Source organism: Pteropus vampyrus, unplaced genomic scaffold, assembly GCF_000151845.1.
Source record: "Pteropus vampyrus isolate Shadow unplaced genomic scaffold, Pvam_2.0 Scaffold28, whole genome shotgun sequence".
NCBI lineage: Eukaryota > Metazoa > Chordata > Mammalia > Chiroptera > Pteropodidae > Pteropus > Pteropus vampyrus.
This window is the reverse complement of record NW_011888809.1, coordinates 6466452-6478692: the sequence shown is the minus strand read 5'-3', so window position 1 is coordinate 6478692 and position 12241 is coordinate 6466452. Positions and strand designations below refer to the sequence as shown.

At 37.1% G+C, this 12241-nt stretch overlaps 1 long non-coding RNA gene across 1 annotated transcript in view; it reads left to right on the top strand.

The window, feature by feature from the left end:
- Positions 1 to 4018: 4018 nt before the first annotated feature.
- Positions 4019 to 12241, top strand: part of LOC111737553 — a 95072-nt gene continuing 86849 nt past the window's right edge. The window contains exon 1 of the long non-coding RNA XR_002779472.1: positions 4019 to 4082. This is a non-coding gene — a long non-coding RNA (uncharacterized LOC111737553). The remainder of the gene's footprint in view (positions 4083 to 12241) is intronic.

Below are 12241 nucleotides of genomic sequence, written 5' to 3'. Positions count from 1 at the left end.
GGGCCTAGAATGCTGCCTTCCCCTCCCGCTCCCCCTCCCCATTATGGGTGTTTTCTTGTCAGTCTGATCTGAGTCTCAGTCTAAATGCCATCTCCTCAGCGAAACTTCCCTGACCAAGTAATACTAAATAGACACCCAGGATCTCTTTATCATATCATCATGTTTTATTTCTTGGCATAGCACTTACCACATCTATTTTGGGTTGTGGTTGTTTCCCTAATGGAATGTGAGCTCTGTGAGCGTATAGATTTTGTTTGTTTATTGTTTTCATTAATGCCTGGAGTATGCCAAGGATGTACAGGTGTATAATGAGATCATATTAAACAAATGAACAAACAAACAAAATAGTTGGTAATACAATGAAAAAAATCTCACGTGCTGACATTTGTTTTACACCCTTCGACTTCACCACGCTCTTAATATCAACCTTTATGTACATATTTTAAATTAACATATAATACATAAATTTATAGGAAAATGCACACATACATATATGCACACAAGCTTCAACCATTGGATTCTATCTAGATAAACACATATCGACATAAAAAGGGAAGAGCGATGCACATTTGATGACTTATCGCAGAGAATATTGTTTTCTTGGGGGCATTTTTGAAAATGAAAGTCTCCTTTCGTGTTAAGAGAATAATCACTAACTTTTGGCAGTGCAGAGAGCAGTCCACCGAGTTCATTAACAGCTTCACATTTAAGGCAGCTCGGGTACTGTAATGACAATGACACTCACACCTCTATGTAGCTAAAGAGGCTCAAATGTTCATCGTCTTTTTGCCTGGAGCTTCCTTGATGTGGGAGTGATGTCTGTATTTCTAGGCTCACTCTTCCTCACTTGACTAGTTTAGGATATCCTTGGTGGGAATAGAAAAACTTCCATCTTCATTCCCACCCCCAACACACCCATGCTGACTTTAATTAGAATTGTAAAGATGCTCTTAGTTTTATAAGTACTTTCTAATCAGATACCAAGTTTCCCATTTTAAACATCTGATGTTGACTCGAACCTGGCTCGCTTATGCTCGGCTCTTCGGGATGGAGAACTGGATTGTAAAGGGAACTCTGTCACCTCTGACTTTCACCAAAAGAGAAGCAGGATCTGTCTTCCTTCGTCAATCTGAGCCCTTGTTCCAGAAAAAAAGTGGGGGAAGACCTTCTTCTGGAGGCAAATGAATAAATTTGCTCCTAGAGAGTCATGAAAAAGAGAAAATCATAGACATTTAAGTGACATTCACATCTCTTAGCTATCACTGGGGCAAAACCTTCTTTATCCCATCTTACCAAAATGCTCTGACATCTCCCCAGCACCAGAGGGGCTTCCACTAAATCATGACCTACTGACAGGAAGGCTATGGGCCCTATAAAGAGAATGAGGTACTTTTCTCAACACTGCTGTCACCATTAACATACAGTTTGAGTCCAACTAGCATTTGAGTATTGTCTCTATAAACAAGAAGCAAACATAGGAAGCAGACTCTTGTTTTTTTCCCTTTATAAAGGATAAGTGTATGACACCAACAACTTGAGCGACAAAGGAAAGAACATATAAACTGAACTTCATAAAAAGTTAAAACTTTTGTGTTTCAAAAGGCATTGTCAAGTGAAAAAACAGCCAAAGATTGGGAGAAAATATTGGCTAAACACAAATTGGACCTTATATCTAGAATATATAAAGAATGCTTGTAACTCAATAATAAAAAGTCTACCCAAGTAAAATTGGGCAAGGGATCTGAATAAACATTTCTCTAAAGAAGCTATGTAAATGATCAATAAGTACATAAAAAGATGCTCAATATTCCCCACTCCACCTTCTAACCTCTTCCTGGCATTAAGAAACTGCTCATCTACTTTCTGTCTATATAAATTGTACTATTCTAGGCATTTCATTTAAGTTGAGTCATTCAGATATGTTGTTTTGTTACTAGTTCCTTTCACTTAGCATAAAGGTTTATCCATGTTGTAGCATGTATCAACACTTCATTTTACTGTCAATTATTCCATTGTACGGATGTATTAGATTTTACTTATCCTTTTATCAGTTGATGGATGTTTGTGTTATTTCCACTCTGGCTATTTGAGTAATGATGCTATGAACATTTGTGTACAAGTTTTGTGTGGATGTATATTTTCATTTGCCTTGGGTACATATACTTTGGAGTAGAATTGCCAGGAAGCATGATAACTCTGTGTTTAAATTTTGAGAAACTTCCAAACAGTTTTTGCAAGGTGGCTACAACATTTTATGTTGCCATCTGTAACATATGAGGACTCCAGTTTTTCCACATCATCTCTAACACTTGGTATTTTCTAACACTTGGTATTTTCTGACTTTTATTTTAGCTATCCTAGTAGGAGAGAAGTGGCATCTCATTGTAGTTATTATTTATATTTCCTGAATAACTGATGGTGTCGTGCATCATCTCATGATCTTTTTGGCCACTTGTATATTTTCCTTGGAGAAATGTCTATTCACATTCTTTGCCTATTTAAAAAAAAATAGGCAATTTTTTTGTATTTATATTATTGAGTTTAAGAATTCTTTATATATTCTTGATACAAATCCATTCGCATAGATAAGATGTATGAATGTTTTCTCCCATTCCGTGGCTTGTCTTTTCCTGTTCTTGATGGTATAATTTGAAGCATGAAAGTTTTCAATTTTATATAGTCCAAATTGACTGTTTCTTTCCTTTGTCACTTGTGCTCAAGATCACATAGAGTTATTTCTATAATTTATTGTAAGGGTTTTATAGGTGTAGGTCTGACATTTAGGTCTGTAATGCATTGTGAACTGCTTCTATGTGTTTTGAGGTAAGGGTCCTGATTAGTAATAGGGTTCGATTTGTATATACCATTTTGCTTTATTTTTTTCCCGATGTTTCATGTCTTTCGTTGTTGCTGTTGTTCTCTTCCTCCTTCATTGCCTTCTTTTTGATTAATTGAATATTTTCTAGAATAACACTTTAACACCTTTAATAATTTTAATTTTATTTTTGAGTTATTAGTAGTTGCCTTAGCACTTACAATAACAAGGTTTTTTTAAATTGCTCAATAATAGTAACTATTTTTATTTTAACCAATAATTTGCACCAGCCCAAAATTTGTGTTCTGCATTCTGCCAAACTAAAGACCTGAATCTATGACTCCCAGAAAGAAATTTGGGAATTTTTGACATAGTTGATATGTATATAGGCTTAAATTGGTGTTATATTGTATTCTGTACCATAATAGATTAAATAAATTATGGCAAGACTCAAGCTGTTCAAAGCCATAACACACACCACTGTACTCTTTTCTTCTTCTATGGGTTGCCACAAAAGATAAAATTGTCAAAACAGACTCAGTGAATCATACATCTTGCTAAACACCAGGTACTAATGATTCAAAAGATATAAGTGAGAAGGAGGCACAGATGTGGTATTCCTTTCTTGAGGGGCTTGAGCCTTCATAACCAGCTTCCTAGTTGTCCATTTTCTCATTACTGGAATAACAAACAAGCACTAACAACGTGTGGCGTGCATGTCAGCTCAGCCACTTAGGTCTAGAGCTTCTTAGTTTTAATATGTGTTTAGTCGTTCAGTGACAAAGATGTTACAGGATTAATTTCCATTCTCTAGCCAGCTTTATGCTATAATTGCATAAATTCTAGATTTCTTTATAGTAATCAGTATAGACAAGCACATCCTGGACAAATCATCTTTTAGGTTGCAATAGGCATCTTAACTTATCAGAATCTATTTCAGGTTTATACACTTAAGCCAAGTGGAATTAAGAAATTTTACTTCTGTATAAAACATAATTTTCTCCTCACTTTTTAAAACTATTACTATTATACATATTATGCTTGTTATGTTACAAATCCAACAATACATTTTTATAATTATTACTTTATATAATGTTATATTTTTAAATAACCGGAGAGAAGAAAGTTTAGCAGGTAGATGTTTATAAAGCGTGTTATATTGACTGCTCTCTTATTTACCCTTTCCAGTTCTCTTCAGTTCTTCCCGCGGCTTTGACTGACCATCTCGTATCATTTCCTTACTCCACTACAGCTTTGTTATGGTCAGGTAGGTTACATTTCTATACATTCTGACCTTAACAATGCAATATGCGAAACAGCGCACGTATTGTTTCATCAGTCAAGAGAAGAAAGGAGAAGAAATATGCAATTATACTGTCTCTTTCAATTACCTGCATAATTATCATTGCCAGTGTTCTTTTGCTTTTTCATGTGGATTTGAATTACTGGCTGGAGTCACTTGCTTTCAGCCAGAAGAACTTTTAGTGTTTCATTCATGAAAGGTCTGTTAGCAACAAATTCAATTTTTGTTTACAGGGGATATCTTTATTTTGCCCTCATTTTTCGAAGACAGTTTTGCTGGGTGTAAGACTCTAGGTTGACATTTTAACTTTTGACACTTTTAATACATCATCCCACTGCCTTCTGGCCACCTTGTTTGTGAGGAGATGTCAGCTGTTAATGCTATTATGGTTCTCTTTTATGTGATGAGTTATGTTTCTCTTCTGCTTTTAAGATATTTCCTCGTTTTGGATTTCATCATCTTTATGATGACATGTCTGGGTGGATCTTTGATATAGAGGTTGTTCTACCCAGAGCAGAAACAGACCATCAGGAAAAAGCACTCCAGCTGGCCTGTGGGTATTCACTGTATCAGTGGGAGCCTTTTTTCTTGGAGTGCCCCGGCTCTATGAGTAAGCATGTGGGAGGCAGACAGGCAACCGCTGGTCTTCTGGATTCCTCCCAATGTGGAACCTCTTCCCTGTAAGTGAGCTGAGACTGGGGCAAGCAGGGCCTATTATTCTTGGCCTGCTAGATGTGGGGTAGAGTTTTTGCTCAATGAATGGGGGTGAGGGAGGAGCTGGCTGAGGAGAAGAGACACGCCCTCTGCACAGTGGCTGCTTGGAATAGAGCATCTGTAGCATGGGTCTGGGGGAAATAAAAAATAGCGGCATCCTGCCCCTTCTGGTGTGAAGCCATAGTCCCAGACTGGGAGCCGAGAGGCTCGTATAACACTGAGTTGTGTGTGGGGAGGAGGGGTCTAGTGGTGTAGTCTGTGGCTACATGCCCATGCCACAGGCTCTCGATATTCTCGTTGAAATTTAGTAGATTTTCTTAAATGAATGTTTCTATTTCCTGTATGCCCTAAGGAAAATTTCTAGAGATTTTAAATGATTAAAAAATATAATTTTCACCAGTTAAATTGTGAAACGGAGGGATAGGGTTCTCTGAGCTCCTTATTCTGCCATTCTGAAAGTCCTGAGAGAACTAGTTTTAAAGTTAAAGCTAAATGGGAGAAATCACTTCTATGTACATTTTATTTTTATTTCATCTCTCTTCTACTCACATGCTTCGGAGTATTTTCCACTGCCTTGAGTCCTGTTATTTATTCTAGCCTCTGCATTTTTCCCTTACTTATCTTCAATATTCCGCATTTCATAGAACCTTTATTTCACACAGGTCGTTCATTTATCTTCTGTTATTATCCATGCATCCTAGTGTTTGTTTTTGCCTCTTTGTCTTTTTGTCAAAAATAGCCATACTTGTTCTTTATGGTTCATTCCAGACATTCACAGACTATCAGAGCTCAAAATGTATCCCATTCACCAAAGCAACAGGACCACTTCTACTAGATCGTTCCATGCTGCTCTTTAGTTTGTTACATGTGTGCCATTTGGACCCAGCTTAATTTTAAGCACCTGAAGTAGAAACTGTTTCTTATGTTTGTCTGCTCTCTCTCGGCACTTTGCCTAGAACTGGTCATGCAGTGAGGATTTGGTGAATTTTTTAGAGGGAATTCTCCATGCATGTTCAGTTGCAACTTACAAGAACCTCTTCTCTTCAGAGGGGCAAGTACAGTCGTGATAGATGAGTTTCTATTTAAATTTTAAATAAAGGAGGATTATGAACTTTGTTCAGTTTATGGTTCTTCCTATGAAACAAGTGTTTGCTCATTAATACCATATTTATAGTTATAGTATATGAATATACCCAGTTTCAGTTGTCTAAAAAAAAAAACTCATATTGGAGCAGTTATTATAAAAGCCCAAGGACTAAAGAGTATCTGGAAATATAGTTTTTGTTGTACAAATTCATAATATTACATTTAATGAGCATTTATTAAAACTAGACATCATGTGAGATGTCATGGATTTGCAAACTTGAATCACCCTAAGGAACTTGGGATCCAATGGAGAAGATTCTAATAAGAAATAACAACAACAACAACAACAAATCTCACCAGCAATATAAGGCAAACTGTAATTAAAACAGTGTACTGTGGGTTTCTTAAGTCCTTCAACTGAGAGACTCTGGTCATGTTCTCATTGAGGAGATGGCACTTTAGAGCCTCCTGGGTTTTGAATAATAGGCAGGCTCGTAGGAGCAATGCGATAAGCTGGGGCTTCCAAGCAAAGGAGATCAAACAAAGCCCCAGAAGGGACAATTGCAGGGCTTTTTAAAAAAATTTATGAGCATTCCAAAATATTGGTATCATGGGGGCTGTGGTGAAGGGCAGTGGGGTGTAAGACTGGGTGTTCAGGTTGAACCAGATCGTGAACGAGTCGACAAGTTTTCTGTTTATTTCATTCACACCATTAGGATACAATTGAGTTACTGGTTGTTTTTTAATCAGGCACTGCATAATTAGATCTAGATCTACGCTGTTCAATAAGGTAGTTACTTAGCCACGTGTAGGTATTTAAAATTAAATTAATAAAAATAAATTAAAACTCAGTTCCCCAGTTGTACGAGCCATATTCCAAGAGGTTAATAGCCTTATGTGGCTAGTGCCTACTGTATCATACAGTATACGACATTTGAAATTTCTATTAGACCATGTTGTACTCGATTTTAGTCTCACACCAGTATAAAGTAGGGTTCGCGGGGTTTGGGAAGCAGAGATGAGGAGATGGGAAAGAAGCAGTGTATTCGATAAAACGTTCTCAGAGTAATCCAAGTGAAAGGTCATTGTATTCTCGACTGGAGTGGTGGCAATGCAGGGACAGCTGAGGCGACTACTGTAACACACACATTCGATATTGACAAAGAATTTTACGAGTAAATAAGTACTTGTGAGAAATGAAGGGAAGGAGATAAGCTAAAAGAGAAAGTTAGCATACTCTGAGTGCCTTTCATAGAATTAAGGGGAGGGTAAAAAGGAGTTGACAGATTACTGAAATAATGAGTACAGTCTAGTATGCTTGGTTTGAGTTTCCTGTAGAACAAGGTAGAGATTTCCAGAAGGCATATTCTGGAGCTTGTGATAGAAGACTGTATTTATAGTAGTATTTCTTACATAGGAATAATAGTTAAAATCATAAAGAAAAGATAATGGGGTCAAAGAAAATACCTAGTAGTATTTCCCTATGTTTGTTTCCCTTTTGTTCAATTCTTGGTTAAAACAATCTAGGTCATAATTTCAAGTGATAGCCATTGTTTCCAATTATTTTGTTATCATCTTGGTTTCTTAAGAGTGACTTTGCATGTTCAGTGACCCAAAGGTTAGTTTATTTCTTCAAGGCATCACATGTACATTTTACCAAATACTGTCAAATGATTTAAGATACTGAACTTTTCTTGTATAGCACAAAGACTAAACTTGACCCAGGAAATGGAGTGGTACATGTGGTAGTCAATTTTGTTTGTACATTTAAAGATGACTATTGAAATAATAGCACATATTACTCACTGATCTCTAATTGCTAAATTCGTATCTGTATATCCTTAACAGATTGTATTCATTTAATTCATTCAGGAATATTTACTGATTATTTACAAGATGAATAAATGAAGGAAATACAAAGACTTGTACAACTGAGATCCTCGCTCCTAAGGATCTCACATTTCAGTGAGAGAACAGATGTGAACACAGATAATCACAGTACAGTGTGATGAGTGCTAGAGAATTATAAAGGGAGGGAAGCATGGTAATTGCTATGGGCGCAGAGGAAGGGAACATTCTCCGGGAATGGGGGAGGTCAATAAAAATTCAGAGTAGATGACTTCTGAAGTAGATGTTGAAGAATGAGGAGGGTGGCACCTGCAGAGACATCGGCGTGGAGAACCTGGGGTTACTTATTATAATACAGCAGCTAGAAGACAGGTGAGGCCAGATTCAGAACAGCCTTTTATGTTGTTCTAATGAGTTTGGGTTTGTTTTGGAGGAAACATAACAAAGGGGAATCACGCAAGGGTTTAAAGCTATGAGAATGCATCATTGAATTCTGTTTTAGAAAGATACCTATCAGCAGTGGCGCGAATGGATGGTAGACTGGCGATATTGGAGGAAACAATTAGAAACCCGCTGTCGTAAACCAGACTTGAGGGAGGGCTAGTAAGAAGTGGATTCCAAAGGTATTTAGGCATTAATGACTATATTGGGCATTCATTATACTTTAGGTGTAAGTTAGAAGGAATGTCTGGGATGATACTCAGACATCTGGCTTTGGTGCCTGGGCATAAGAGGTACCAGTCCTTGAAGCAGAGGTGCTTGGGGAAGAAGCAGGTAGAGAGAGTAAAAGAGCGTTCCAGTTTGGTAATGTTGAGGTTGAGGTTCCCTTGGACACCCCTCCCCACGGGGAGATGCGCACTTGGAGCTATGGTTCAGGTGTGGTTCAAATATTCTCTCTTATCTGTACTGAATGACCTATTTATTCATCTAGCGCATATTGGTCATTTAGAGTCCCAATTTTATTTCCATTCTGTGCAATAAGGTCTGGTGCGGCTGATAGAAGGTGAGATGCCATTTTATGAGCTTCCACAGAATAGGAATGGATATGAGAGAGACATTGTGGCATCTTAGGTTGCCACATTGACTTGAATCTCATATACGTTCTTCTTTCTTACCCTGGAATGTCCCTCAGAGATATTTCACTAATGCTTTCTTTCCCATAACGTATTCTCTCTTCGATGTCTCTCTTTCTGTCCCTCTGTCCCTCCCTGCTTCTTTCTTCCACCTCACCCCTCTCATTTTTCTTTTTCTTTTTTCTTTAGATTCTTTTCCTTCTGGATATTTTTTCTTGCTTGAAAGCTACGTTTCTGTCCTGGGCATTCCCTAAGACCCCTTTTAACCCTCCTCTTCCATCTGCTGCATAACAGGTCTTAGAAAACCAGCATTGAAACCAGCATTTGGAGCCAGAGTGAAACTTAGGGAAAATTTCATGTAATGCCTTGATTTTGCTGATTTTGAGTTTACAGAGAAGAAAACTTGCTCAAAGTCACATCGCTAGACAGTGCCTTGCATGCACTTTTGATTATCTATATCCCTGTATATTCAATTCTTTGAACATACTTTCTATTTATAGTACAAATATATACATCATGGGTTTTTAAAACATAAAACATGAGTTACTGGTTACAAATTCATTTACATTATACATTAAGAAACACATTCTGAGATTTGTTTAAAAATGTTTCTTCTAGCCCAGTTGAATTTCATCATGTTTGTTTATTAATTTAATGAAATTGCATTCAGATTTCCTGGTGAGTTTTTTTCAGTTTACTGTGTAAATAGAATGCTTTTCAAATTAGACCGGTCTATTTAATATGGTTTATAAGTGTCAATCTGTTGAATTATGAATGTATTTTTTAAATGCTGCCCTTTAAAACACATTTACATTTTCTGGTCTTTGAATTAATACATACTCACTATACAAAATTTAGAAACTATTGAAAATTAGGCAGAAGTTTTAAAAAGTCATGCATATCTGATTACAATTATACAGTACATATTATTTTAGTATAGCTTTTCATTAATTTTTCCTCTGCATGTTAATGGGATTCTTCTATAATACAAATCTCATTCTTTTTTTTTCTAACCTCATACTTTAGAGTATTTCTAATATATATATATATACATATATATATATCTATATATATATATATGTATATATATATATCTCCTTATTACCAATTTTAATGGCTTTGCAATATTTCATCATGCTTCTATACCAGATATACCAATCTATTAATGCCCTTGTCTTCTGGATATTTAGTTTATTTTCTATTTTTAATAGTATATATAATGCTATAAAGAATATTGTTGGATTTAATGTTATATCATATTTTGGAGATTGTTTCTTTATAATAGATGTCCAACAATAGACACACTGAGTGAAAGGGGACAAACGTTTGTGTATGAGGGTATGGCTTTTGACCTGGGGTCAGCACAACATACATGCCACGAGTGACTTCTGGATAGTTTTGATGAGTATAGTCTGAAAACTCTCACTCCTGGACTCCCCCTGGGACCAGTAGAATATATTTTGAAATTGATTGAGATAAAGGATAAAACTGTTAACTGAAGAAGCAGAGGTTTTGCCTTGATCCTGTTAACTTGTCCATATAGATCATAAACTTTGACTATATTAGCCTTAGACTTAGAATAATTAATCTAATGAGGTCCACTGTCTATACTGCTAGAATGTAGATTTTATAAATATGTATTACAATTAGAAATATTCAATCTAATGCCTCTATTCTACCAGGAGACGATGGGAATGACTCATGCCAGTGCCACAGCTGAAATCTAAACCTCTTGATTCCCAGATAAGAGATCTTTACCTGAATACTAGGAATAGTTATTTCATTGAAGCTGAGTTAACCTTGGTTGTCTTTACTCCATTAGAAAATGCTCTGCCTTGAATTTCCTAGACTCCCAGATATGATTTACATGGGTGAAGACAGATCTTGATTGCAGATATTTGGGAAGCAAAGATACTAGAAAACAATTTATTCTGTTGGCATGTCTCTTCACCCAACTCCAATAATTTGATATCCACAGATGAACAAGTTACTGGAGAGACTGATGCTTTCCATTGTAGCAATGCAATATATATGTTGTAGTACCCTCACAGAGAAGGGCAACACTGATGTTGCAAATAGATCTGGGGAAGATCTATTGCAGACAAGTGATTCTTAGGCTGGATCTTGAGGAAGAAGAGTCATCTTTGACTCATAGACAGGCAGAAAGGGCATCCGAATGAAGGAGCAGTCTGCGTAGGAGTAAAGAGGCATGAAACTCGGTGTCATTCATCACTCTGTAGGGCCGAACATATGAGGGTGAGAGGAAGGCGGCTGTGGAAGTTTGTCAGGGAGCCAGAGCCGAGGCCTGTCAGGGAGCCAGAGCCGAGCCCCTCAAAAGGGGACTTTATTTAGTGGAGGATGGTAAGCCAGTTGATACTTCTAGCCAGAGAAGACAGTTCATTGTGTATATAGAATAGTAAAATGTAGTTAAAATTGTTTAAGTTAACATGCCGCGGAACAAATTGCATGTTTTACATCTCGATACAGTATCGAGTTGACATGTGCTATGGCTTCATCAATCAAGGGGAATTTTGCTGAGATTGTAGTCGGTGATGTGTAATTCACCCTTTCCTCCATTTCTGTGAACAGGAATATTTTTAGAAATTATGCCCAATTGTTTCGTGAGTGAAGTAGTCACAAGAGCTACCAAAAGTAGTGCTTTAGTGAAATCCTTCTCTAGATGATCTTATGTCTGACCTTCTGTACTTTATCTTCCAAAGATCAACTTGTGGTGTTAATTATGGGGTAAGTAAGCAGTTACTTCCTACAGCAAATCAGCCAAAGTCCAGGTTTGCTCTGGAGGTCCCAGGGATCAGAGCTCTGTGTTTCTTCAGGTTTCAATTTACCAGCCTCAAACCACTTAAAAGCAGGAGGAGGAAAGACTGGGGAGTGATCAGTTTACAAGTGACCTGGGAGTTCACAGCTTTCATCCCTAGAAATCACAGCCCATATAATAGGCCTTGCGCAGATACAATTGGGACAAATTGACTCAGGCGTCTTGCTTCCAGAAATGAAAACCCTTCTTTTCCCTTATCAGTGTCCCCATGGCTGAATTGATGGAATCAAGCATTTGATGGAGAATGGTAGTTGTTCTAAGGTCAAATAGAGGATGTAGGTCCTGAGTTAGAGTGTAGGCTGTTAAGTGGCACCCAGCTGTGTTAATTGGTTAATAGGACTCTAGCTAGTTTAGGGACTTAAAAGTCTTGCCAGAGGAACCATGCCTAGCAGGTTTTTTCTTTCTAGGCAAGTGAGAGATTGAACTGTGGAACAGTGTACAGCCGGCACATCTTCAGACTACGCTACTGTTGTATCAAATATTTCTGGATTATTTTGTATATGCTTTTAAAATTTTTGAATGTTTTCAAGAAAAACCGATATTTCCAACTTGGCACCTGAAGTTGA